Raw genomic sequence first — 27,623 nt, forward strand, 5'->3', positions numbered from 1 at the left:
CTAGAGCCACATCCAGCCTGGCCTTGAATGCCTCCAGGGATGGGGCATCCACAGCCTCCTTGGGCAACCTGTTCAGTGTGTCACCACCCTCTGGGGGAAAAACTTCCTCCTCATATCCCACCTAAACCTCCCCTGTCTCAGTTTAAAACCATTCCCCCTTATCCTATCACTTGTAGTCATTCCCCCTCCTGTTTATGTGCTTCCTTCAAGTACTGGACGGCCACAGTGAGCTCTCCCTGGCGCCTTCTCTTCTCCAAGCTAAACTATCCCAGTTCCCTCAACCTTTCCTCGTAGGAGAGGTGCTGTGAACAACCTCAGTGAAATTTCACTGCCTTTCATTTCAAAAACTTTTTTTTTCCTGTGTATTTTCTACTTTGAAATAACGATAAGAAAAGCTGTAAGAGTAATTCTTGTGCTTCCTCATGATGCACCAATGTATTTGCATGCTGTTTTTTAGCCACATTTTCAAGCCTATTCTTAAAACATCTAAATTCCAGAAGTAACAAAAGAAAAACTTAAAAATATTGACAGTGGAGGTAGAAATGCAATTGCTTCTCTCCTTTGCCGAGGCAAGATTTCAGTTCTCTGAAGAGAGAGTAGGCGATGGTGAGGACAGCTGTGAATCACTCATCATCATTGGGACCTTCAGTTGTTTGAGAAGATGCAGGGCCAGCACATTGCAGCTCAAAGCTCATCTTATGCCCTCTGTCTCCATGCTCCTGAGTGCCCTGCACCTTGGGAAGACAAACAAGGAGCAGGTTCTTGAGGGAGGAACAACAGCAAAAAGATGCATCTTGTCAGCTTCCCTGTGTCAGACCGGTGTCACCAGGCTCTTTGAGAAGGAGGAGAGCATCCAGCAGATTTCTTGGCTAAAAAATGGTAAAATTAGGCCAAGACTTTTTTTTTTAAAGTAATTACATGAGTCGGCAGAAACCTGAAGTATCTGCCAGTTTGTTAAATAGCACAGATCGTTCAACATTCCCCCAGGCAATTTTTTGGCAGTTTTCTGGATGATTTGTATCTGAGTCTGCTCTTCCTTAGCATCTGAAATGGCAAAAATGCATCTGACTAATGGGTGACTTTGGGGTGGCCTTCTTGTTCTTAAAACCATCTGAAAGGATGTCCTTTCCCAGGCCTCGAGACTTGCCCATTCTCCCTCTTGCTGGGAGCCTTATTGCTTCATTACTTTATGGAGTGCTTTCAGTGCCCATAGGAAGCACCAGAGCTTCTGATGTTGGCATGGGCTGCCCAGGGGGATGGTGTGGTCACTGTCCCTGGACGTGTTCAAGGACCATAGAGATGTGGCACTGAGGGACACGGTGAGATGGGTTGGGTTGGATTTGGTGATCTTAGGGGTCTCTTCCAACTTTAATGATTCTATCACTTAAAAGATAACTTGAAGGGGAATAGGAAAGAAAGAATGCACAAGTTGTAACTATATTTTAGTCGTGAGAGAAGAATTTATAACTCTTCTCAGACCCTCTGACCCATTGCTCTTCCTGTTGTCGCTAGAGCTGCTAACTACACTTCAGGGCCTGCTCATCCTTGGGGGGAAAAGCCATGAAAAACCATTTGTCAGGCTGTGTAGGCTAGCTTCAAGGGGGTATTTCTTTATCTAGCATAAAGCTTCTCTTTGCTAGCCATTCACAGTCTGTTTCTTTAACAGTGTTATAATGTTAGTGCTGCTTCTACCAATCTTTCCAAGAAGCAAAAAGAAAGTATTTCCTGATCAAGGCAGGAGAACCATTCTGGCTCTCATGACCTGCAGCTCATTTTGGGTAAACAGATGTAAATTCCTAAAAGACTCACTCATCCTATATTAACAGTTTGAGGCTGGACAAACTCAAGTTGCTCTGTCGCTAAAGCAGCAAAACACTGGAAGGCTTTGAAGATACAGTGTCCCCAGACGTGTTTTTATGGGTTTTTGTTATTGTTTCTGTCTTTTTTAAACATTGAAACATCCTTGCTGTGCCACGTCTGGGCGCTGAAGAGTTGAAAAGAAGCTCCTATCTAGGCTGGTGATGTTGGTGGCTAGCTTTTAAGTATAGATTTCTGTATTTTGTACAACTTAAAATGAGTATTGTACCCATGTTTCTCTGTGTGGTTGAAGGCAGCTTCTCATGTTACTGTGAGTAGTGTGGAATTACTATTGATATGAACTCAAATGTGTAATCAAATCATCACTGGTTTCTAAGTGCTCAAGTGAATTCACAGTAACATAAAATCTATGTGTGCAGACTGATGTGGAGCTATCTCCTTTAAGTGAAGGATTATCTGTTATGAGCAGTGTCAGTCAACCACCACCTCACCTCTGCAAGTCAGGATAAAGCACAGGCTTGGAAAATAGGAAATCTGGTTTTGTAGCTTGTATGGCATAGCTGATGAGTTAAAATATTAGAGAGTACTCTGTGGAGTATCTGTAGATCTATGAACGGATTAACAGCCTATGCAAGGCTGCAGTGATATTGTATGGAGGAGGGTGCACAGACAGGGAGATAATTAAATATAATGTTGAAAGATGCATAGCATGAACTAAATGCATATCACTGCTAACAAAACGAGCTTGCGTGCACGCTTACCATATGGATGAAACAACTCATTAAAAGTGCATGATTATCTACTTGATGGAAGGAATAATGAAAAGAAATGCATGATATCACATACAAAGATTGCTTATAAGGGAAAGAATGGGTTCTTCAATTAACAATCTCAGTGATTTTTGCCTATGGTTGATGGTTTGGTGCTTCCCTAGCAAAGAAATCTCAATGGCAAACCTGCAGCTAGAAAAGGTGATTCTGGAACCATTGTATAGAATTCAGAGGACACAGCTGAAATGAAATGCCGGCAGCCAGATTGTTTCCCATCACGCCTCGTGCCAATAAAAGCATTGCTCACTGCTGAGCATTTCCTTCCCAGAGACCTTCGTGGGAGAGAGAAGCAGCAGTAATTTGGGGCAGAAAATCCTGGGCTGTCAGGAGGAGTCAGAAGGGCTGCACTGATGAAAACCTATACTTTTGTTAGTGTATGTCATTACAATTAGTCAATTAGTACTTGCTCTTTTTTCTTCTGTTTAAAGGCCTGACTTAATGCATGCTTAATTTAAGCATTTATTGATGACTGGAATATGCTCTGTGAAGTGTTTCTGTATTTAAATTCTGCATTCAGGTCTCGCAGATCTCTTCAATCCTTCCTCCCTGGATCCTGTTGGTTCACATTTCACCTGAGCTGATGTTAGCAAGGAGAACTGCTGGGTCTTACCTGTAGCCCAACTGTTCCTTGTCTGTAGTAGCCTAGAATGCAAATTAGATGGTTTATCAGGAGCTAATTTGCCATTCCTAATGTCATTCTGCAGATGGCTTCAGGAAGAAGGAGTTATATCCGTGTAATGCCTGCATCTTGATTAATTTTAGATGAGCTTAGACAAAAGCTACTCATCCTTTAAAGCCAGGGGGGAATAAAGCCACGTGTTAAAGCTCAGCAGCTTATGCATAGCTCAGAGCTGCTGTGTACGTTGGACCTGTGCATGCCAACAGGATGAAATCTTTTTCTGTGTGAGGATACTGGGGTCCTGTAGAATGGTTTCCAAATACTGGGATGAAGTGCTGGATGGTGAGGTGGACGGAAAGGAGGTGGCATTGCTTCTGTGGAAGGGCAGAGGTGGGGAGGAGCTCCTTGGGATGCCTCCTGTGTAGGCTTCATGGAGCAGGGCCCAGCGAGGAGTGGGAAGAGGCAAGAAACCCCCTGGTCCCATTCCCCTCTCTGCACCCCCTGACCATGCCCAGGCTGCATCCTGACTGTAACTCCTTTTAAGTTCTTCCTACTTGTAATTAAAGCTGTAAAGGATTTTTGGCTCTCTACCAATGCCAGCAGTTAGAAAGGAGAGAAGAGGACAATGTGGATTATTAAACCCCGAGGCCCTCTCGCAGCACATCTAAGGTCAGACAGGTCTAAAACTGACTGATAACTGAAGAAGCAGTTAGTAAAAGGACCCAAATATATTCAAAGAAAAATTGCTTTAAAGCACTGCATCCAGTAAAATCTTATACTTTGAAAGATAGTATAAGCTAAAGGGGAAGAAGACGGATGTGAATGGCAGAAGTAGACTGCTATTACATTTGGGAAGCTTCTGCAAAATTATAAGGGAAATGTACAGAGAGAAACCCAGAACAACATTTACTGCATCTAAGAAAACAGCTTGAACAAGTGGAAACATTTAAAGGAAAATAAGAACAAATCAACAGCGCTAAGCAGTCTGGTATGTAGTGATTGACAAGAACAGGACAGAAAACCTTATAAACAGTTTTTATTTGAGATTGTGCTCCATGTGCTATTAACTGCTGCAAACACAGAGAGTTACAGTTGTTTGGCTTATTTTGCCATATTTCCCAGTGTACCAATAACAGCTTGGCAATGTGTTTGTGAATGAACAAACGGATTTCCAGGCGATGTGGTCGTTGTTTATCTGATGGAAGGAAAGGAAAGATGCCTCTTTGAGCTCTCTGTGTTTTCCAGTAATATTTATATGTTACCATTTCTGAAGAAAACTAGCTTAGCAACGTGGATCCCCTGAGCTGAAGAGCAAGGATGAAAACAGAAACGTAATGGCTTGAAGGGAGGAATCGGGTCTGATACAGAAGGGAGAGCCACAGCCTTGTGTGCAGGAACGCCTGGCTGGTTGGGTTTGGGCTCCCACAGGGTTTTGTTGGGTACGTTGAGATGATGCCCATACTTTGTACAGCTACATGTTAAATCACGTGTATAGCATCAAAACTGGAGGCCTCTAGGTCTTTCTGCTGCTGCATAAGCAACTTATATATATGCCAATATATGGCTGTTGCTTTTTTCTCCCCTAGTCTAATTAGGACACTTATTTCACCATTTCCATTGTCCATCTCTGCCAGAGATAAACTTCTGTGGTTTGCCTGATGTTCAGCCTTCCATTCTTCTTTGATTATTTTTTCCCATTGTTTTCATCTTTTATGTATTCTAATTCCTTTCTGCAAACTCCTTAAGGCATTCAGCTTCCCCTGCATGATTGCTTGGTCTACATACACGTGCTTTGTTTTCTTTGCGTTGTTATCTCTGTAGACCTGTAATCGCTGTGGCTGCCTGAACTAAACAACTAATACTGCTCATCTGCAAACTGCTCTGATGGCTTGGTCCACTGAGAAAGAGCATTAAGAGCAGGTGGTGAGCTGTGATTGCAGTTTCTCATTGGAGAAGAGTTATGAGTGTCTTTATTTTTGTTATCTCTTTCCTCTCTCTCCCCACCTCCTGTTGGATATGGCTTTAATACTGGGGAAAGACCTACCTTTTCTTCTCTCTCTGCCCATACATGCAGAGATAATGCTACAGAGGCTCTAGTTCTTGGCTGCTGTGTTAATTGCATTATTGATATTGAGGTAATAGGACATAATGGCTGCATTCCTGTTGGGTTTGTTACATGCTGGAGAAGCCTGGGCTATGAAACCTGTGAAGGGCTTTGAAGCATCACATTTCCTTTGAACCTTAGTACAGGTGTTGTTAAATCCATCTTGCTTTCCTTAGGGCTCCATGCACGACTCAGTGTTACAGTTCTATATAGTCATAGTTCGCCAAAATTCAGGAACACCTGAATGCCTGAATAGCCTGCCCTGATCTGCACTGTGTGTCCACGGAGGATCCCAATGGCTTTCAGGGTATCCCCAGGCTGTTTCTCTGTCCTAGCTCACAGGGAGCACCCTGGGACCAGGGATCCAGCGCTGGGCTGCTATGAACTGTTCTTATCTCTTCCAATGCAGATGTACCCGATTGCTTCACAGCTCCGTTCCTTGGCTTTTGTTTTTGAAAACCAGTCCTGTGATGTTTAATTATCCTGTTTTGGCAGCTGACAGAGTTGGTGTTTCACTGTGCATGTGTCCTGCTCTGTCTTGCTGCATGTGTCGGGAAAGGGAAGGGCTCCAGGGAAGAAAGCAGCAGGGACTGTGTTAGCACAACTTGCGTTCTTACCCAGTCTGCTCCTGGGAGAAGTGGGGAGTCCTCTCTAATGAGAAGTGTCTGCAGCAGTTTGGGCTGATGCCTTTGTAGGCTGCGAGATGGGCAGTCTGCTTTCTAGCAATAAAAACTCCAAATACGGGTGGTTTTGTCTTTGCATCCCTTTGCTAAACTGCATTTCTGTCTTCAGAAAGAGAAACTTCCATGCTTTAACAGCACCAACAGAATGTGTAATTGGATGTCTGGTTAAAGAAGAGACACCTGTTAAGAGCTATCGCTTAACGCTTCTTTGTACAAATACAAGAGAGAAATAGCAAACATTTGGGTAAATTTTTTTTTTAAAGCTTGTAAAGCCACCCCACTACTGTTTTAAGTTGAGAATTTGAAGTGTTTTATTGTTCCTGAGGAGAGGAAGAGCCTTCCATTCATAGCCACTTGCATCCAACTTTGAGTTTTCTGCACGGGTTCAGGTAGCTGGGAGAGATGCGTGGCTCTGCCCAGAAGTTGAGCCCTATTCCTGACCTTTGTTGCAATCTCAGCTAACGTGATTTATCTCCTTTTGTTTCTAATAAAGACAAATGTATTCTGAATTAACGTACGCCGTAGTAACTGGGCTCCTTTGATGGGGAAGCAATCAGGAAATTGCTAATGAAGATGTGGAAAGAAAATACAGTAGTTCTGAGTTACTTTGCAACCCTGATTATATTGATTTCACCAGTTTCATTTTTAAAGCACAGAGATAGTGGGGAAAAATCTCTTGTCAGATAACGTGGAAATGTGTTGGCACAGCTGCCCAAGGAGTGGTGGGGTCACTGCACCTAGAGCTGCTCCGGAGCCATGGGGATGTGGCACTGAGGGATGTGGTGATGGGCATGGTGGGGTGGGTTGGGGTTGGACTTGGGGATCTTAGCAGTACTTTCCAACCTCAATGATTCTATGAAAGCACTGCAGCAGGACAAAATCGTGGACCAGAAGGGAAGGTGGTGGTAAATCTGAGCTGTAGAAACTTTAGTATTCTGGTTTGTTTTTTACATATGGAAAAATATTGTCTGAGTGGATCCTCAGGAAGGAGATTGATAGTTTAAGTGCGTTTCTGCCTTTTCAACCGTGATGGTAGCTCTGCCTGGCAGTACAAGAGTAGGAAGGAGGTTGTGCCACCCCATTGGACCACGTTATTTCAGCTGGAAGCATCTTCTGGGCAGAAGAGCAACCTAGACAGAGCACTGAGCAATGGGAGAAAAAGGAGCAGGACCTTGAACTGGGCTTGCCGGCAGACCAGGTGTAGTTTGGGCAATGAGATGATGGGGAGTTTTTCCAGGAACCTGAAAAGTCAAAGCTCCCCGGGCTCCCAAAGAAAATGACTAGCTAATATAATCCTGAACACGTGTAGCTCTTGCTTCTGCTTTGTTGTGGGAAACCATTGCATATGCAGTCTGATAAACGGGAGTCAGAGAAATAGAGGCATTTGACTGGAGGCGATCGTTTCAGAGGGTGTGTTTGTATTGTCTCTGCCTTTGTTTACCTTCTGTCTCCCCCTGGTGTGTGCAGAGGATGAGGGCAGGATGCAGAGCAGAGGGTTGGTGAGAAGGGGCACTTCGAGCGCTCCTGGGGCGCATTCAGCCCTCTGAGCCAGGGAGCCCCCAGGATCCCAGGGTAGATGCTGAGACACGTGTGTCCATGTTCAGCATGGTGTACCAGTAGCGAAGGGGTTTTCTGAGTCAGAGGATTATATGTAATCCCAGTTTGGGACAAAAGGCTGTCCTGGGCTCTCTGGGGTGGAGGCATGCAGCCCATAGTCTGAATCAGACCTTCACAGCCACCATCAGAGACATCTTCAGAGAGAGCAATGAGAAGCTTGCTGCAGGTGAGAATGAAATAGGTGGCTTGAGACCCAGCTAATGATCCCTTAGACGGGAAACAGGGGCTTGCAGTCATTTCAGCTTCTTGGTTTTTTTCCACTGAAACCTAGCCGTCTGCGTAAGCTGATATCACTGCCTCGTTGTCTATTGAAACCTGCTTTAATCTTTGTCTCTGGTCTGCGGGCAGAGGATTAGCTGAGATTTTATTTTTAGGTTTAAACTGCTGGCCTTTCACTCTTCCTGATTGTTCTCTGACTTCATAGCATCAGAACAAGGAGCTCAGACGTTTTGGTCCAGTGTCTGTAGGCTCTTTGCTGCTTTATAGCACCCTTTTGTTTGTAATTGCTGTCCTATCAGAGCTTCCTTAATCTTTTTTTTTTCCTATTTGTGTAGTGGTTCTCTCTGGTTTATGTCATTATTGTTGCACATTACGGCCCTCATCCTCCCTCGCCCTCCTTGTAAATATTTTTCTGCATAGTCATATTAGGATTACCAAACACTATCTCATTGGGTATATGATTGGATTTTTACAACGCAGCATATTAATGAATGTGTATTACTGGTGTCCCTAGAAGCTGTACTCCTGAACCAAGACCTTATTGTACTAGTGACCACATAAATACACAATGGAAATGACCTGTGTCTGGGAGAGTTAATAAGTATGAGATGATCTGGTTGCATGCGGGTGCTCTCATAGCAGCAAGCAGGGGATGAAGGCACTGCTATGGCTATAGCTGTCTGCTTTTGTGCAGTGGCACAACAAGAAATGGGTGGTGAAGGAGCACTGTGAGTTATTCCAGCTTCAGAGACATGGATTGCTCTCAGCTTTACGCTTTCTCCTTGTCCCATGTCGTAGATCATTTCTCTGTGTAAGATAGATCTTGTTCTACCGCCTATGGTCCAATTAGACAAACACAATTTCTTTCACGGTATTCATCAGGAGCAGTCATATTCAAGTTCTAACTTATGAAATTAATGAGCTTTGTACATAAATGAAGCAGTGATCTAATGAATCACGTTACAGTCATTCTCTACTGCATAGACTCAAGCTCAAGGCAGAAATTGCTCAGACTCTTATGGTATGTTGCTTCTGGTTGGTTCATTTTTTTCTCTCTATAAGAAGGAATGTATTTTGTTTGAATTAGAAGCGTGTTAAGGGTTAAAGAGTATTTTTCTCTGTTGTAAGCAGTGGGTGTGAGGAGGATTTTTGCTTCAAAGTAATTGCGAGCACGTGTCATTAATTTGTTAACAGTCGGTATCGTCTCAGTTCTTATTACAGTGATCCAAAGACCACAGTTAACCTCTGAATTGGTGTTGCATTTGGATAACTGCTTTCGGGAGTGCCCCCCAAAGGAATTCTGCAAATGTGAATAGTGTAAGATTTCCTGTTTCTGGGTGTTTTACTTAATAATGAAATGCACAGCTTGTGCAGAGCAGCAACGAGCCAAACTGAGAGCAGGCAGAGCAGCAGAATGGAACCTGGGCAGCAGGGCTGGCTGAGGAGCACCAGGCAGGTCTGGCAGTTCATGGGATGCTGCGTCAGCACGAGTCCGTCCCATCCTCTGCTGCCTGGGATTTTTCTGTCTGGAACTGACGCAAGCAGGGAAGACCAGAGTTCAAGTGCTTGCAGCCATCTCCAAGTGGGCTTTCAAGAAAAGGCCAGTGACGCTGGCTCTCCCATAAGCTTTTCGTTAGCTGACTCACTGAGCACTGGGAATAAGCAGGGAACTGAATTTAGCTGGGGCTGTTTTGGACTTTTCCCCCGAATCTTATTTTTAGCTACACAAATGCAAATCAGAAGTACTCTGCTGAAACTGGTGAGGCACTTTGTAATTTGTGTGTCAAACCGGGGCAGAATTTCCAAAGCTCTCAGTTCCAGAAGAATAACATCTGTTGCTGCAAAACGTCCATTGCCTTCGGACAGTGAGGGATGGTTCAGCTGCGCCCGAGGGTGTGTAATGGGCTGAATGGGCTGGGAATGTCTGTCAGCTCTGTAGGCATGAATGGGGTGTGCTTTTGATGGCTTGTGAAGGCAGACATTGATTAATATAATAAAAAATCTGAAGCTGGCATTAAATAATCAGCTTAGTAAAATCCAATTTGCAAAGAACCTGCTTCTGGAAATTAGGCGTTACCTTTTGGTGGTAAAAGTCTAAATATGGGAAATCATGAAGCACTGCTGGGAGTGCTGTGAAAGAGAAATAAGTGTTTGTAATGACAAGCTGTAGGTCGGTGCTGATGCTGAAATAAGCGGTCTTGATATCCTGTTTTTCAATCCTGTCCTTACACCCCGTGTGCTCACACAACCAGTAAACTGAATTGAGAAGCTGATCAAAATCAGTAATACTTTTCTTTCCCCATAGGTATCTTGGTTGATTTTTAGCCTGTTCCCAAAGCTCAGAATGAACCTCGTACCAATGGCACGTACTGTATTGCAAGAATTCTGTCGACTATATGCTTCCATGCACAGATGCGGGTTGTTTGATATGGTTTTGCTTTTTTTTGTTGTTTAAGTGTTTGACTCATTCCTCACATTTGCAAATAGTGACCGTTCCTGAAGTCTTATGCTGTGCTTCCAGCCCTGGCTGTGTTTTGGAGGCTTTCTCTGAATACTGGGTTCCTTCGGCTCTGGTAGTGTGATGCAGGTTGCTCAGGAAAGCCATGAAATAATATCTCATAGCTGTCCTCTGTACTTAGCCTTTTACAAGCTGTCAATATTTAGGAGTTCTCCATATGCAGAGGCTCGGTTTGATCTGCAAGTGAATCCAGAGAGGAAGGGAATTTGAGAGGAGAGCAAAATGAGTGGGCTGTTCGCTGTGTTCTCAGAGCTTCTCAGCTGCTGCTCCCGCTCTGTCTTGCAGCACGGAATGGGGTAAGGGATCAGATTTTCCTGTTTCCAAGGCAGTTGTAAAGAGAGATGTCTTGAGATACGAGTTTACTGGAACAGGAGGTGAAGCACAAGTTACAGGATCACTGCAGTCACCTGTTCGCCCTCTGAATCAGTCATGGTATAAGCTCTCTTCCTATGCCTACATGTGGGCACATTGATTGTGTTTTATCATATGATATAAATCCTTTTGGGGCTACTGACTCATCTGGGATTTTTGCAGCATGACAGATTGGATTAGGAATGGGGAAATGAAGGCAGACACCTTTCTGTTTGTCGATCCTTTTCTGCTTGTGAATCCTGCTCTCACTCTCGATGTACAACCTGGCTCAGGCCTTCCTTCTAAATCAGAATGAACCTATGAAATGGAAATCCTCCATGAACAACTTGGCCTCTCTGATTTCTAACATCTCTCCACTAAGCCATCTATTTCCCTGTCTTTAAGTAGCCAGAGAGGTGCAGCTAGAGTTGGCCATCTTATCCCAAAGTATCTCTTCATTTCACCATCTTATATCAATCTGTTGTATCATTTTATTCTGTTGCATTTTTGGCAGTTGTTGTTGTTTGTTGGTGCGTTTTCCGTTATTAATCTGGATCTTCCAACCTTTCACTGCTTGCTGAAGTGCTACTGACTTCACACAGCCCATCCTGCCTTCCCCTTTCTGCTTCTGTGATCTTCCTCTGTCTGTATTTTATTGGATATGTACCAGCGGCCTTTGGCCAGTGCTGCAGTACTGACACCTGGTGAAGCAGGGGAAAAGAATTATCTTACATTTCTGAATGTAAAATACATTTACAGGCAAGCATTAGCCCTTTGTCTACTTGTAACGGATGTTTCTACTAATTAGTGATGGTGTTATGGAGAGAGGAATGATCTCTTAGTGTGGTAGAGCAGGGCAAAACCCAGACAGGATGAGGCCATACAGGATTCAAAGGGCTTAGGAAAAGGATGTACTGTAAGAAAGACCTGGGTGGCAGCTGGAGGGCAGTGCATGTAGGAGTTGGGGTGGAGAGAAATGCACTTACAAAGGCTTGGGCATAGCTGTGTGTGCTGCACCTTGGGGAGGGCTGTCAGTTTCGAGGTAATGTGTATTAAAGTATCTGTCAGAGGAAAGGGTGAAGCAAAACTAGAAAACTGTCCAACTTGTCTGAATGTAGCCTGATAGAGAAAAGCAAAACAAGCTGCTTTGCTGGACTGCTGCTAACAAGCACTGTCTTATCTGGGAAAGGAGGGTCAATTAACAGCAGGACTTCTGGACGAAGACCATGGACAGAGTTGGTAGTGGTGCTTCCCATGGCTTGAAGCAGGTGCTCTGAGGACCACTGGGGCCTCTATGTGGTATTTACAGAGGTATGGAGATACATAACCTGTTTGGCAACGGAATTCAGGTGGAAATAAAAGTGAATACAGATAGGACAGAGGTTTTCTCACATACGTTAATTAATTAATGAGGAAATAGTCTTGCTTTGTTTAAAAAAAAAAAGTCTGAATTGTGTTAGTTGCAAAGATGCATGTTGTGAGACGCCAATGCTGGATCAGGGATGCAAGCTCTGCATTGGCAGCTTTGACAGGAGCGGAGTGGCTGCCTGCACTGATCTGTCTGAACGGTTTGTGTTTAAATGGGCAGGAAACACTGAGTGAGCCATGGGTTAAGGGCAAGTGGATTATTGGGTGCCATTTCTGCATCAGCCCCGCTAAGAGCAATCCTGCTCCTGGTGTTCTCGCTGCTGTTAAGATTACTGTTTATCATAATGATGTTAGTGGATCCTGGATGTAATTTTGTAACTTGTTATAACGGGAGGTGATGACTTTGTTGTACTGGCATATTTAAGCAGAAGATCCTTGTAAGCCATGTGCCCTTCTGACATTAATTTCTTTGTTGTTTGTTAGTGTTTCTTGAGAGAAGTCACTTTAAGGTTGCATGGTAAGCTGTAATTAGACTGAAATGGATGTTTATACTCCATGTGGTTGCAGGAAAAACTGAGCTGCTATCAGGTATATGGATATAGACTCCATGAGGTCAGTAGATATTCAGCTGCTCTCACTGCAGACTCTTCTCATGAGTTCCAGTAGATATGCCATAAATTACAAATCAGCATGGCTGAGCTCTCCTTGGTGTAATTCTTGCTGACATTTTCTGCTGCTCTCTGGCTGTTCTTTCCTCTGAAAAATGCAATGCTGAAACGAAATTTCCACATTTCTGCTTCTGTGTAATATGATGGTGGAGGTGGGGCTCTGAGATTCTGCCCTGAAGTTGACTATACTTTCTTATTAGGTCTATATTGATAAATTCTGAATTAATTCTAGTGACAGGTATGAGCCAGCATGTCAGAGATGATGTGCCACTGTTGTGTTGGGACGTGGGAAATATCTCCTAATGCTGCTGGATGTTGATTATTTTTTCCTGTGTCCTTTTATTCTGGTGTTGAATGAGGACTGATGGCTGAATGTGCATAGCTGAGAGTGCATGGGAAGGAACATTAGGAGTTATGCCTGCTGGTTTAAACCTGAGGTGGATGATGGAGATCATAGAATCATAGAATGGCCTGGGTTGAAAAGGACCACAACAACCATCTAGTTCCAACCCCTTGCTATGTGCAGGGTTGCCAACCACCAGACCAGGCTGCCCAGAGCCACATCCAGCCTGGCCTTGAATGCCTGCAGGGATGGGGCCACTACTGCCATCACTTAGCAGAGCTGCTCCCAGAATGCAGGATCTAGGTTTTCTTCTTGTATTCCAACTGGACTGGCATGGCTGTAAGAGAATCATGAACTGCATGGTCTGTGACGACAGAACTCGGTAATGCAGCTCTATGTGCTTGGCTTTCCTTTATAGGATGACTATCTCAGTAGTGTCCGAGAGAGGGTATATGGCACAAACTGCTGTAGACTTCACCTTGAGGATGAGATGCAGTGTTTATCCAGTTACTGATGTTTCTCCTTGCTGTTTTGGAATACCAAGACTTGCACTCGTGGCTGGCACAGTGCTATGAGCCAAAAGAGAAAGCAACAGAGCAGCTCGTAGGGAGCTGCAGTAGGAAATGAGACCATCTGCAGAGAATCAAATACTTGAGTAATTCATCAGGTGATTCATCCTGTGATGGATCTTTGGATCCGTTAATAAGAATTAGTGCTTCTCCATATGCAGAGGATGGAAACAATAATTCAGCATTTCTGCAAAGTGACTTTGCAGCCTTGTCAAACACTGCTGTGATTTAGGGATCAAGCACCTGGGGGCACTTTATCAGTTTAGACCAGCTGAGGGAGCGCCTTAAATGAAGTCATCTTGATCAGCTCTGAGTATGCAGATAGGAAGATCTGAATGAAGCCTGATATGCACCTGTTTCCAGTTTCTGCTTTGATTCTGGCTCCAGTAGGATGCTTGTTCTGGCAAAAATACAGTAGTCCCCTTTGTATTAAAGCAGTCGAAGGATTTGTGTCAGCTTCAGACAGTGACCTCTTCAGCTGATGGCAAATGTTGCATTTCTTTTTTGGAATAGGTAGATCAGCTGGGACAGAGCTGTCTAATTCTGCTCAGAAGCCAGAACTGTTTCACGCACGAGAGAAAATCTTTCCAATTCACTGTCATAGAAAGAAGAGACCTCTTGGCTGGACTGTTAGATCCCCCGAGCTAACTTGTCCTCAGTCAGTAGCTGTGTGCATGCTTTTTGTAATGTGCTTGCACAGAGAACTTAAATAGCATAATTTCCTCAACCTCGGCATTTTATATGATAAGCCTCAGCAACATTTGTCAGTGGCTCTACAGCTTTGCACGCTGCTTTTCAGCCTTTTTTCTTTGCTGTCCATGTCAGTATTTCATCCTCGGGTTTCATCCCTCGAGAGCCTTATTCACATCCATGAATAAGCCAGCTGTTTCTGTGCTGTCTCCTCTCCAGCTGCTGTCTGGCACCACAGGGCATCCTCTGTCCGTGCAGTGAATGCAGCCCTCTTCCTTCCTGCAACATCCCTCCAGCATCGGATGTGGCCCTTCCCATCCTGGGCCACTGTGAAGAGGCAGATTCTGAGTTCTCCTGCTCCCTCAGGCAAGCAATGGCTTTTGTCCATCTTCTGGCAGAACTCACAGCCCTGCAGCCCAGCTTTCTGGCTGCTGCCCCATTTTGTATCTCTTCTACCTCTGCCGTGCCTCCTTGATGCCCTTTTCTGCCATCTTTCACCTCTTAGGCTGAGGACCTTCATCTCTTCTAAGCCCTCAAGGAGGGCAGAATGTTGGGCTCCTCGCATTTGACTGCTCTGATATATATATGCATATTTAATAACAACTATTATTGTTGTCATTCTTTTCCAAGGATTTCACTCCTTTATCTTTCATGCCTACCTCTGCTGCTCACACAGCATGCTTATGGGGATGACTTCTCACCAAAGAGGGAACAGATCTAATATTTTCTGTCTGTGGTTGCAGCTCAACGTGTGATTTGCATTAAGTTTGGATGCAGTTTGGCAAGTTTTGTGCTGATTCACTTCAGATGAGAGAGGGCTGAAAACTGCACGTGTAGGATGCAAGTCACTGCCTGCTGGTCATTGTCTGCTCTGCCAGGGAAAGACGTTTTCTATGATCTGTGCTTGCACGCCTTTAAAAATGCCCCTTTGATTTTATTTACATATTCATGAATAGGTACCTTAGTTCATTGAGGCTGTGCACTGAATGTAGATTGCATCCAAGGAGGTGCCATATGGCCCGAGATGCTATATTTAAACAAAGACTGCCTCAGATAAATAAAGCCCCCAAACCTGCTCTCAAACCTTTGGAAGGAATAACTCTTTGAAGTGCTGGTGTGGCAATAGAAGAGCTGAGTGCAGCCTCCCACAGGCTGCTCCTTGGAGTGTCTGCCAACGTGGGGTCCTGTCTGGCTGTGTAGCCCATTTCAGGTCACCTTCCTTGAACGTTGCTATAGAAGTATTGGCCCGTACTGGGCATCACCCAGTTTATGACACTGGAGCTCTGGAAACAGCCTTTAAATCCATTCCCTCTGCTTGTTCCCTGCAGTCCCGCTGCATTGGCAGCAATCCTCAGTTTTAGCATGCCCAAGTTATGGCCAAGGCTCTGCTTGGCTGTCCAACCTCTTCTGCAGAGATGTCTCCTTTGGGTAAGATGCACACAGAGCTCTTTGGAGCTATGGGAACTGCCAGAGAATATTCTGCCTAGGAGATGGAATGAATAGGCATGCAGCAATATTTTCCATCAGCAAGACTATGAACAATATCAACTCTTGGCTGCAAAGTCACCGTGATAGATGCCTCTCTATATTCAAATGTGCTTGAATTTAATTTGATCCTTGCTGGGGAAATAAACATCTTCATCCCTAAAGAGACAGTAGGCTATGAAACCAGTTTGTAACTGTTCCCTGAATGGATTGAAGGGAGCTAATTTCTTGGTGAACATCTGGCCTTTGGGGTGGCTGGCCACAATTAGCTGTGATGCACTGTTTTTTAGCACTGTCTTCATAGGAAGTGGACCTGGTGCAATCCTGCAGCATCAGGCCCTAGAATAGCAGTCCTGCTCTCTGTTTAAGAGGTAAACTTGTAATTGCAGACTGGCATGAGGTAGTGCATTTTTTTCCCTTTCCTTTTATTTTTCTAATGCTGAAGGAAAAAGAAAATCTTATACTTGTGTTGAGAGGATTAATTAGTTACTGGATGCAAGCCATTAGTGTAAATGCTAAATATTGTTCTTCTGGAGAGTACATCAGCTAGAACTGGCCAAGAACTGGAGTGTGTGTTTGTCTCTTCTCCCATGGTCTACTTCATTAGAGTAATTACTATTTGAAGTCTCCTACAGAGATATGTACATGGAGGAGGAAAAAAAGGGCTTTGGCTAAAAATGAGCTTGATGGCAATCTTTCTCCAGCTGGCTCTGCTCTCAGTCCTTTCTTCCACTCAGTGCTGCTTCTTCCCTTCACAACTGATACTGGTAAATGGTTCAGTAAAAACACTCACATTCTGTCACAGCAGAGACAGAAGATGGGAGAAAGGATGTTTCTGTCTGTCCCTGCTTATCTCTATTGTTGAGCTAAACGGCTGTCTCCTCACAGGCATGCAGGATGCTAGGGAGGAATGGAAGGGAAATAACCACACAGCAGGTGTGGGCGATGCACTCCTCCATCCTCACCCAGCTGTGCTCCAGCAGCCCACCAGCCCAGGATGGAGGGACTCCATCCACCCTGAGCAGCAGCTTAAAAGGTGGAGTGACCCCACCACATCCTTCAAAGGTCAAAAGGAGAATCTGAGAGTCTTTTTTAGCCTCTAAAACTGGAGAGACATTTTTTAGCTTCTAAAAACATACTTGGTAAGATTGGAAGTGACAGTCTTACAGCTTCGAAGCTGACTGATAGCATTGAAGTGCTGCCCTGGCACAAGCACTGGGACATGCTGGTCCCTGCTGCCACTGCCATCACCCTCAAGTAGCTCTTCATGTGCTGCTTGAAGGGGCCATGCCTGTGGGTCAGGCTGTGCTGGCTTCTACTCAGAAGGGTTGACAATAATATACGTACATATATCTAAGAGTATCCTGGGAGCAGTTTTGCTATCTGCTGCCTCTTAGGCTAACCGTTCCACTGCTCCCTTTTGCTGTCTTCCCACCTGCAGACCAGTGCGGGCAGACCTCTGTTCCCCTCTTCCATGTCCTGACTTCAAACCATGGTAAGGGGATGCCTTCAGTTCTGTATTCTTTCCAGTATGTATTTGACTGAACAGCTTTCTACCTCTGAGATTGCAGAGCTCAGCTTTCCCCCTCAGGGATGGGATCTGCATCCTGGAAAAGCTTTTCCCTCTGTTTCTATTGGAATTTAGGATGGCTGGAGGGAAAAGCCTTCCTGCTGGGTCACCTTGAGGGGGATGAGGTGGTTGTGCCCATGCCAGCTCTGCTAAGAAGGTGCCTGTGCCCAGCAGTTTGCTGCCTGCTGGCGCTGGTTGGACAGAGGCTGTGTGCTGAGGCTTCATGCCCTGGAGCTGCGTGTGCTCTTGCTGGGACACTTCCCTGTCACTGCTCTCCTTGTGCCTCTGACAGATGGTGGCAGCAGCACTCTGTTCTCCTTGCGATGACGTGTGATTAAGTTTGGTTCATCAGTTCTGACACTCTGAAGCTGAAATCCTTTGGAGTAGGCTGTGACAAGGAAGGGTCGCTTGTCTTCCGCTGTCATGTGCAGAAGCTTGAAGTGAGATCTCTTAAAAGAGCACCAGGGGTGCAATTCCTTATGCTTGAAGCTGTCCGCAGCTTCCTATTAACTTTTCGATGTGCTCATAGATAATTGTTACATTCTCAAATGTGTGTCAGTTTAGCATGTGCTTCAGTCCCAAAGAAGAGCACCAATGGGCCAGGGCTGGCTTTTCTAAGCCAAAGCAGAACCCTACTGTGAACACGGGGGTAAATGTGGGACTTCCTGCTGACAGTGATAGGTGAGGCCAGCTCTTCTATAGCACAGCTCTACTTCTGCTACAGAATGAGGCTGGGAAATGTGATTTCACTTCTGTCAGCTGATTATCCTTAGGGCTACGAGACCCAGTTTCATCAGGCTTTATGTATTTCCTTCTGTATGATGCCTAAACTACAGCCTAAGGTTGCAAATATGCTTTTGTCCAGGTTCTCTGTACTGAAACCAGCCTGATTTGCAACAGGTCACAAATGATGATCGTGTGGCAATGAACGCATCCAGGCAAATGCTTTGCCAGGAAACTGGTACTGGCTGTAATTTTGGGTTTGCCCAAACTGCTCCTGGACGTGCAAAGCAGGGTGTGAGAGAAGGGCAGAGGCTGAACTGAACAGTTCTCAAGGACGTTTTCTGTGATGAGAATCCTTTGTCTCCAAGGAGTTGTTCACAAGAGCTAAGTTTAGGAGGAAGGGACTTGCAGTAACGTACTCAGCATCTAATGTGAAGGATCAATTAGCAGTTATCCAATTTATACATGCTTACCCTCCAGCAACTTAATGTATTCAGTTGAGTAGCAGTAGAAAATTTAACTTCAGCAAGATCCATATGTTCCTTAGTGGAGCTATTTTCAGTTGTGTATGTTACTTTCTTGCATGTGCATGTCTGCCTTGAGTATCTGTTAGGCCTTAATGATTAGAGTCAAGGAGGGGAGAGCTTTTGAATGACAAATGTGGATTAGAAATGAGAGCTGACATCTCTCTCCTTGCTCCAACCATAGTCTGACACCCCATTATTTGCTCTGGAACAGCTCCACGGTGTGTGTGGCTGGGTCTGCACTCCAGTCCTCTGCAAATGGCTTTCTGCTTCCAAACCATCTCTTGATTCATTTGGCTGACTTTTTTTTGAGACTGTAGGCCATCAAGTAGCCAAATCCATTCAGCAAAGTGAATTCAGGTTTAGTGCTTATTGTGTTGGAATGACGCTAAGGTTATTAATGCCTTCTATTGGATAGGTGTGACGGGAATGTGGGCCTTCCTCACTATATGGACTCCTTGAATAGGAGGGATCTGTGCTTGCAGATCCCACAGGATCGTTAGGAATCTCTTTAATCAAGCAGCTATTTTGTACCCTAATCAACTTTTCCTCGCTACTTAGAAAGCAGCAGCTGTGGGGGTTACTGAGTGAATCATAGGAAAAATTAGTAGTTGTCTTTATGAATTGTTATCCCCTAATTTGCTTACCAGATTTGTTCTGTTGTTGTTTTGTTCACCCCTTTCCTCTTTTTTTTTTTTTTTTTGTGTGTAACATTAGGTTTTATCTTCCTATGAATTTCTGGGGAAGTCCTGGGGCTTTAATTCCTTGTACAATATAACCCTTGTCATGGGTATTTTGGTATTTTCTTGAGTTATTACTCTGTGTTTAAATGTAATATGTGATCTCCAAGCCTGCCTTCTCCTACCTGGCGTTCAGACCTGCAGCAGGTGGCAGACCCATTGCTCCTCAGGTGTGTGTAGTTCTGGTGGCAGGCAATGATTTGCATGGTTGCAAGCATAGCAGAGCACCAGCTGGGACATTGCAAGGGCTTAATGTTGGCCAGTTGCATTTTCAGAGAGCAACCAGCCCACGGCTGATGGTTTCCAGACCTGTCTGGTGCTTGGAACCAGAGAGAAAATCAAATGCTGATGGTGAACTTGGATTGACTGGATAAATATTAAAAGAAAAAAAGCTGGTTGTAAGGAAATTTTAATTCCTGCTAGACTACTTCTACTCTTTTTACAAAATAACGTATATGTAATTCTTATTTTAATTGATTTCATTTTGAAAGCCCATGTGAAAGACTCTCCCTTGCATTTTTGCTGTGAGCGCTCCCAACCTCCCTGCCCAGAGAGCAGCAACATTTCAGGGTTGAGTAGAACTGCTGCCATCACTCCCTTCTCCACCAGTTGTAGCTCTGCTGCCTGCCCCTTGCTGCCTTTGGCTCCACTTTGCCCTCTGCTGAGGATGACTCTGGCTGTGAAGACAAACTTTGCAGGGCTATTAGCTTGGCTGAGCCTCAGGTGTACCAACATTATCTTTTGACCAGGTATTTATGGCAAAATGTTGATCTCTGTATGCAGGATGGCATGCAAGGTAATCAGCATAGTTCTTTTCACTCTTTAAATGTCTGTGCATCGTTCTTGGCATTTTTAAGCATTCTTACCTCATCGAGGAGAGAGAAGCTGATGCATCCTCTGTCACTGGCAGCATGCTTCTGGAGCTGTTTGGAAAACTGTACAAGTATTTATTTTATACTCTTTTAAAATGTCTTTACTATTACAAATTATTTGCAGAGGCCACAGATACACATCTATGCACGTGTATATGTACATTTGCATGCATATGTAAAATGTTATAGACACAGAGTCATTAAGATTGGAAAAGACAACTAAGATCCCCAAGTCCAACCCTACTGTGCCCATCACCACGTCCCTCAGTGCCAACATCCCCACAGCTCTGGAGCACCTTCAGGGATGGTGACCCCACCACTCCCTGGGCAGCTGTGCCAAGATGCTTGGGCACAATGCAGTATGGAACAGTGCCTATGCCAGAACAGGGCTGACTTCAGCCCAAACCCCTCATTGGATACAGCTGACCCGAAGAGACTGCGTAAACCAATGGCATTTACACTCAAGTCTCTGCCCAGCCTATTTCTACGGGTCTTGCTGGTGATGCTTTTATCTGCTGTTGAAAGGTTTAATTTTTCACATCGATCTGTGATTTGGTATGCCAAAAGATGCTTTCTGTAAGAGGCTCATTATCTCTTACAGCAGTACATAACCTGCCAAGCATTATGCTGACTGCTTCCAAGGTGCAGGTTTGGTTGACCACAATATCTCAGAGTGAGCGGGATTTGCAGAAGCAAATCAATTTTTGTTCCCCAGGATTTGGGCCACATAAACTATTAATGCATCTGAGGAGCATAAAGTGATGCACTCACCCTGCCCCACACCTTGTACCCCTGGGATGTGGAATAGCTCCTACTGAGCTCTTACCCAACGCTTCAGGAAATGCACGAATAAAGCAGGATGTGGTGAGCCTCGTATTGTGTATATGTATCTGTCCTCTCAGTGGTTTCTCATGAGTGACTTCTAGAAGTGCTTGTGTTTGCTGCCAGCCACCTAGGCTGCCAAGAGAAATGGAACCTTTTAAATATAGCTTGGTTTCTTTGGGTTGATGGATTGTTTTTCTTTGTTTCTTTGCTCGTTGGGTTGTTCATAATATTATTTTTGGTTGTTTTTTTTTTTTAGCCAAGGGAAAATAACGTTGCTGAGCTAATTGGTGATCAATGCAAGCACTTTCAGGGAGAAACTAAACTACTTTGAGTCTCTTGATATTGCAGTAGGACACAGGTGTTGCACACTCTGCAGTGCGATGCAACTGGAAGGGAGGGAACATCCAACGAGGAGCTGCAGTAATGCAGCTGATCACGGGGATGGATGCTCAAGTTTCGTGTCCCTCCTTATCTGTGGGGCCACGAAGTAGAGGAGCAGCTCTTTAACATGGGAAACCTTCCAGAATAATTCGTGAGTCTCCCTGGTGTTTCCTAATTGTCAGTGAAGTTGCAGATCAGACAAAGCAGTGATGATGATCTGGTGCTTCTCAGTGTTGCAGCAAATGAGAAGAGGCCAGTGTGTCTGAGCACTACAGACGCTGCTGTGAGTTCTGAAGCAGCACACAAACATTTACACAATAGCAACAATCTCTTCACCTCTTGTGCTGTGCTTCAGACAAATGGGGTAAGTGTAAGAAAGCACTGGCAATGGGTCGATGTTCAAACCTGTTCTTTGGGTTTAACTCCCCAGGTGTGAAAGCGAAGAGAGAGGGTGTTCTGCTTCTGTCATCTTCTTACTCCTTCTTTTGGGGTGGAGGAAGAAGGAGTGCAGGGCAGGGGGAGGTCTTCATTCAATACAGAATTCCTCACAAGTGTGAATGGAGGATTATTTGAAAAGATAAAAGAAAAAAACCAAAGGGAAGCATTAGGGGATGGTGTTCAAATAGTAACCTGCACCTCTGTTGGAGCGTATCGAACTCTTTTCTGCTGTTCAAAAGGGGAAATGGAACAAAAACGTTGTGGGCAATATTTTGTAATAGAGTGATGAGGCTGGATAGATTTAAAAGCCTTTGTTTTGTAGATGCTGAACAGACTCTCTGCAGTTAAACTTCACTTCTTATTATTGCTTTTCTTATTATGCACCAACTTTAACTTAAGTTCCACGAAACCACAGTGAAAGAAATAAAATACCAGATGTGAGGGATGCTGTTGGCAGTGTGTGGTGGCACTTCTGTGTACTAATTGGAATGAAGCCTCTCCGTATCACTTTCCTTTGTTGTTTTTATTTCTGCAAGCGAAATGAAAAGGAAAAGCTGCACCTCTGGCTCCACACATAGCTTCACAAAATCAGCTGTTGGAGGCTGAGTGTCAGCCTGTTGGTTCAGGCACACCTGGGGGTGGAAAATAAGCAGAGGGCCACATCCCTCTTTCTCTACGCCTTTCTCACAAAGGCATCTGCAAATGCACTGAGCATGGAGTGCTCCAAGATCATTTGTGCAATGTGTGGCTTTCTGGTGTTGCAAAGTTCTTCGTTTCCCATTCAATTGTGGCAGCGTTTGAGTCAATGTGGCTACAAACTCTGCTCGTGTTTTGAAACCACATCTGCCTTGAGAGCTGTAGAGCAGTCAACTCCAGCCATTGTTTCAGCAGCATTGGGCAGTACAGCACAGAGGTTCTTAAATTAAAGCAAAACAAGAACGAAAAAACCAAACACAATTGGAAAGAGAGGAGATTCTGCTGTTGGATGTCTTCAAAACAGCAACAGTGACCCACTACCCAATGCTGCATTCAAGTCTTTGCAGAGGCCATGTAGAGATGTGGCCAGGCAGCAGCAGGAGGTTCTGATGGGGGAAGCAGTTTCCCAGGTCCTTTGGGAAGTGAACAATTTCTTTTGGTGAAGTACAGTCGGTAAATGTTCTTGCATTGCCTACACTTTATTCTGCTTAATTTCTGTTGTTTACACTGTTGTGTTAATTGTTTTCTTAGTGGTAGTAAATATCTGGCCGTGTGTTGGCCTTCACAGCCGTGTGGGACTTAATGCTGCGTGGCTTATTGGTGTTTTCATACCCTTGTAACATAGTCTGTGAAGCCAGAAGAGTAAAAGCAATAAGGTATTAATAGTTCACTTTTTCATGCAGCCATTTCTGTTATAAGAAAATGTCTTTAAAATTGAACTAGGGGTATTTCTGCAGTTGTAAAATTCTCCAGAACTTCCAGGCATTGGGTTTTGTTCTATTGCTTGGAAACAATAAATACGAATGAAGCTGAGCCTTATGCTTTTAGCTGATCAGAAATACTCCCTCTTCAGCTATAAAACTGGTTTTGCTATTCCATATCCTCTCGTTAGAAGGACCAAGAAGGCTGCAGAGTCATCTAGCTTTTAGATTAGGGCATAGCACACTTTCCTTGAACAGGGTGAAAAGGAAACAAGGTATGTTATTTACAGTCCTTCCTGAAGCAGAGCTGTGCGCTTGTCATGAGAGCAGAAATGAGCTGGGGGTGTGCACTGATTCCAGTGTTGGTTTTTCTGCATGGAGTGTGGTCACAGCATCCATCCCTCTCAGTCCCAAACAAATGGCACTCACCTGGGCACGTTGGCACCTGCAGCACAGCTGGCTGGCATTGCAGGAAGGATGGTGCGCAGGTGATACCATGCTGTCCCCACCTGCATCTCTGCTGGGGCTGGTAGGGGTGTGCTTGTACTTTGTGGTCACCAATCCACATCTGCTGCCATCTTCTGTGTGTGATGAAAGTGGATTTTTCTGCAAGCTGGAGCTGATGTAAACTGTTTCACGTTTCCACTGTTGTGATGTGAAATGCTCACACTGCTTGATAATTCCCCTCTGAGTAAAATTAGAAAGAAAAATAAAGTAAAATTAAAAGATCATTTAAATTATAGCCTTTTGTTCTACCTTGTTAGTTAACATTCCAAGCAGCAATGTACAAACTGCATAAATTGTTTTGCTAAAATGTACCCAGTGTGGAGCCATCTGTGTAATAGGTGGCATTGTTTGTATTCAAAAGGGACATTATGATGGCTGGAAGAGCCCCCATCCTCCCAGCTCGCCATTTCTAGAGTGGCTCTAAATTATTGATTTACATTCATTCTCTGTTAACCTATTATGAGTTCATCTGCCACTCTCAGCCATCTTATCATGATGATGTACTTCTAATTTTCCAAGCTGAATAGTGATTTACTGCGAAGATGATGGGATGATTTGTTCTCCGGTGAGCATCTGAAAGCGTCTTACACATTGGAAGACCTCTTTCTATTGAAACCTGCACTGGGAGCTCCTGTATCCAACAAAGCCAGCAGCAATATCTTGGCAATGCTGGAAATGTCCTTTCTCTCCTTGCTGGTTCACTAAATATATGCCTGTATTTCCAGAAAATATATTTCTTAGTGTATTTGGAGGTGGAGTGACCCTTCTGGGGACGCTGGTGTGGGCAGTGTGAGCTGTTTGCAGGAGATGGGACGTCCCATCCCTCCCATAGGGCTCGGGCTTGGTTGGGTGAAGTATAGCACATCAAACCTTTTGGGGCTCTGCTCTACTTTAACTGTTTGATTCATTTCTGTTCTTTTCTGAAAGATGTTCTGCATATTGTGTAATCACTAGGGAAACCACAGAGCTCTATAGGAATGATATTATCACCAAGAGTGAATTTTTCAGCTAACTTGCACGATGAAACAAATTCATAGAACCTTTCAATTGGAAGCTGTGACTTACAAGTAATTTTTTAGAGAAATGTACAGCAATTGTTGAGTAGAAGGCCGAGTTATATCCGTGCCATAAAAGAGAGGAATGGCGTGTTTTAGGACAGGCTGATCTTGAAGAGATTTTTGTTGATCTATGCTAGCTGTAATGCTGTTTTTCATCTTCTCTTTGAACTCGCAAAGCTGTTGCTCTGAGGCTGTGCTCTGTGCTGTTGACTCATTAAAGATGGTTTTACCAACACACAGGAAAAAAAAAGCAATTAGCAGCTAATGGTACCTTGATATGTCACATACAGTCATTGTTTTAGGCAATGCAGTCATGTGAGACATGAGAGCTGAGGTGGAAGCTCCTTTCTGATCCATGCTCCTGCACTGCTCCGGGTGCTGTAACATGACTGTTGTTCCACAGCTGCTTCCCAAAGTGGATGATGCCCACGTGGCTCTCAGAGGGTGTTCTGGCAGTCATGTCCTGGAGCATGGGAGGACCTGGGATCATGAATGGTGACGGCCACCTCTCTAAGTGCCCCCAAAGGCACTGACTGGCAGGTGTAACTGGTGGTGGGGAAGAGATGTGCCACATGGTGCTGCTGCTTTGGAGTGGGAGGAGCCTCACTAGGGTTGCTGGTGAGGGTCTCAGGACTGGCTGATCCCAGTGACATCCTTCAAAGGCAGTCAAAGCCACCTTCTCAGTGAGGGAGGGTGCTTTCAGGCTTAAGCTGTCCTCCACGTGGGGAGCCCAGCAGGAGCAGGGAGATGCTGTGGCTCATGGAGATGCAGTCTTGCCTGGTGGTGGATTGAGGCTCTCAGTGTTCAGCCAGGAGCTGCTGGGCTCCCTGGGGAGTTGCTCTCAGAGCAGAACTCCTGCTGAGCCTGCTGCTGTAATTCCATGTCTTCCTTCAGTTGTAGCCTTGCAGACCATGTCTGTCCTTTGACGTGAAGTGCTCCCCAGCTCCTCATCCCTGCTGTTCCCACCATAGTGGTGCTGCTTTTCTGCTGCTGTCCTGACTCGAGGCTATTTTACCTGCAGGTGTGGAGTTTGTAAATCAAAACCTCCTCTGCAATTGCACCAGAACAGAAAGGATGGCTCAAAATTATGCACACCCAACCCTCCCCATCTTCACCCTGATCTCCAGCAGCACCATGTGACAGTCAGGTGGCCTTGGGAGTACTCAAAAGGATCTTTTCCAAGTAGTAATTTGTCACAACCAAGCTCAGAATGATGTATCAGGGCAAAGGAAGCATCACAGCTTGTTCTGCTGAAGTAAAATTAATTACAATTTCAGCAGTGCACTGGAAAATAATAACAAAGCTGCTTATTATCTAATGGTTGATGATATACATTGTGGATGCAAGCTATTAGTATGGAAATACTGACACGTTCATCAGGGATAATTTGCATGGTGCATTTCCTGACCCAATAATGAAAAATTAGGTCAGCCCCTGTGTTGTGAGATGGGAATTAAACGTTTTAACAAGAAAGTCTTTGATAGTTTTACACAAATGACAGAAACTTGCAAGCCTTGCACATTTAAAGAGATTTTTTCCCATAATGATGACTTAGAGATGATTCTAATAAAGTGTGGTAGCACATCAGCAGTGGATTTCCTTGGATTTTCCATATCTCATTTTTATTTTTATCTTATTTTTTTACAATTTAGCAAAATTAAAGAAAAGCCCACAAAGGAGGTGGCTTGCTAAACGTGGCATCGTACGAGGAAAGGATGCTTTCAAAATGAGACTTGATAAAAATGAAATCTAGTTAACAGAAGCTTATGTAAAGCACTCTGTTTATTTATTTATTTATTGCCCTTCTTCAAGGAGTACTCAATGCAGCCCTGTGCATTCCAGATGTGTTTTTAGTTGCTGGGGAGCATACAGCATGCGATCCCTTTAAATCTTAAGCTGTTAGGACTTAACCTGGCTGGCGTCAGCAAGTGGTATATTTGTGAAGTAGGTGGTGTGTTTTTTGAACGTCGGGGTTTCACTTTACCCATCAACATGATGATCTGCCTTCTGCAACCTTGATTCTTTGCCGTCATAAATGCAGAATGTATTTCAGGAATACAGATGTGACCAGGTTGGATTAGAGTTGGCGTCCATGAAATGCTGGGCTTCTTTCTCTACTGTGGCAGCTTGGCCAACCTCTTGGCCATTGATTGAGCATCATTTAGCTGATGTGTCCCACGTTGAACTCTGTGTTACTCTGGCAGTCATATGGTGGCAAATTGGAAAGACAATGAAAAAGCAAACTGGACAGTCCCAAACAAGGTATTGTTGCTGGGAGATTGAGGTGATGGCTCTTGCACCAGCCCTTGTCGTACGTGGGGAAAGGTGGAGTGTTTTGACCAAGCTCTGTCCGAGGATGGCTCTTTATGCTCTGAAGAAATGCATTTTTTATGTGTGCAGTGCTTACTGTCAGCTTGAATTGCTCAGTGAAAACATGTTCAAGCTCTCCTGTTGTGTAGGAATTGCTTTTTAAGACTGTGCACTTTCCCAGTGCTTTTGCTGTTCTCTCCAGCTAAATTCCACAGCTGTGGGCTTTCACCCAGCAGATATCTTGCTGTTCCATCTCAGATGCTGACTTCTTTGAAGTGACTGATTATCAGAACAGTCCTGCTCTGTAGGGTGTTTCCTGAAAGAATGGTTCTTGTTTCCTTCTCTAAGGGAAGATCTTTCTCTTTGCCCGTTGATTGTTTGACTGCGCTCCCCATG

At 44.5% G+C, this 27,623-nt stretch overlaps 1 protein-coding gene across 5 annotated transcripts in view; it reads left to right on the plus strand.

Moving 5' to 3' along the window:
* The window catches only part of HTR2C (5-hydroxytryptamine receptor 2C), a 239,929-nt gene that overhangs the window by 80,487 nt on the left and 131,819 nt on the right, over positions 1-27,623 (plus strand). For 2 of the 5 annotated variants that reach the window (XM_046940304.1, XM_046940308.1), the window contains exon 1: positions 9,475-9,783. The exons of the other annotated variants lie outside the window; for them this stretch is intronic. The gene's annotated coding sequence lies outside the window, so the exon portion shown is untranslated. Of the gene's footprint in view, positions 1-9,474; positions 9,784-27,623 lie in introns of those variants that run through there. 5 annotated transcript variants of the gene reach the window in all.

Source organism: Gallus gallus, chromosome 4, assembly GCF_016699485.2.
Source record: "Gallus gallus isolate bGalGal1 chromosome 4, bGalGal1.mat.broiler.GRCg7b, whole genome shotgun sequence".
Lineage (NCBI taxonomy): Eukaryota > Metazoa > Chordata > Aves > Galliformes > Phasianidae > Gallus > Gallus gallus.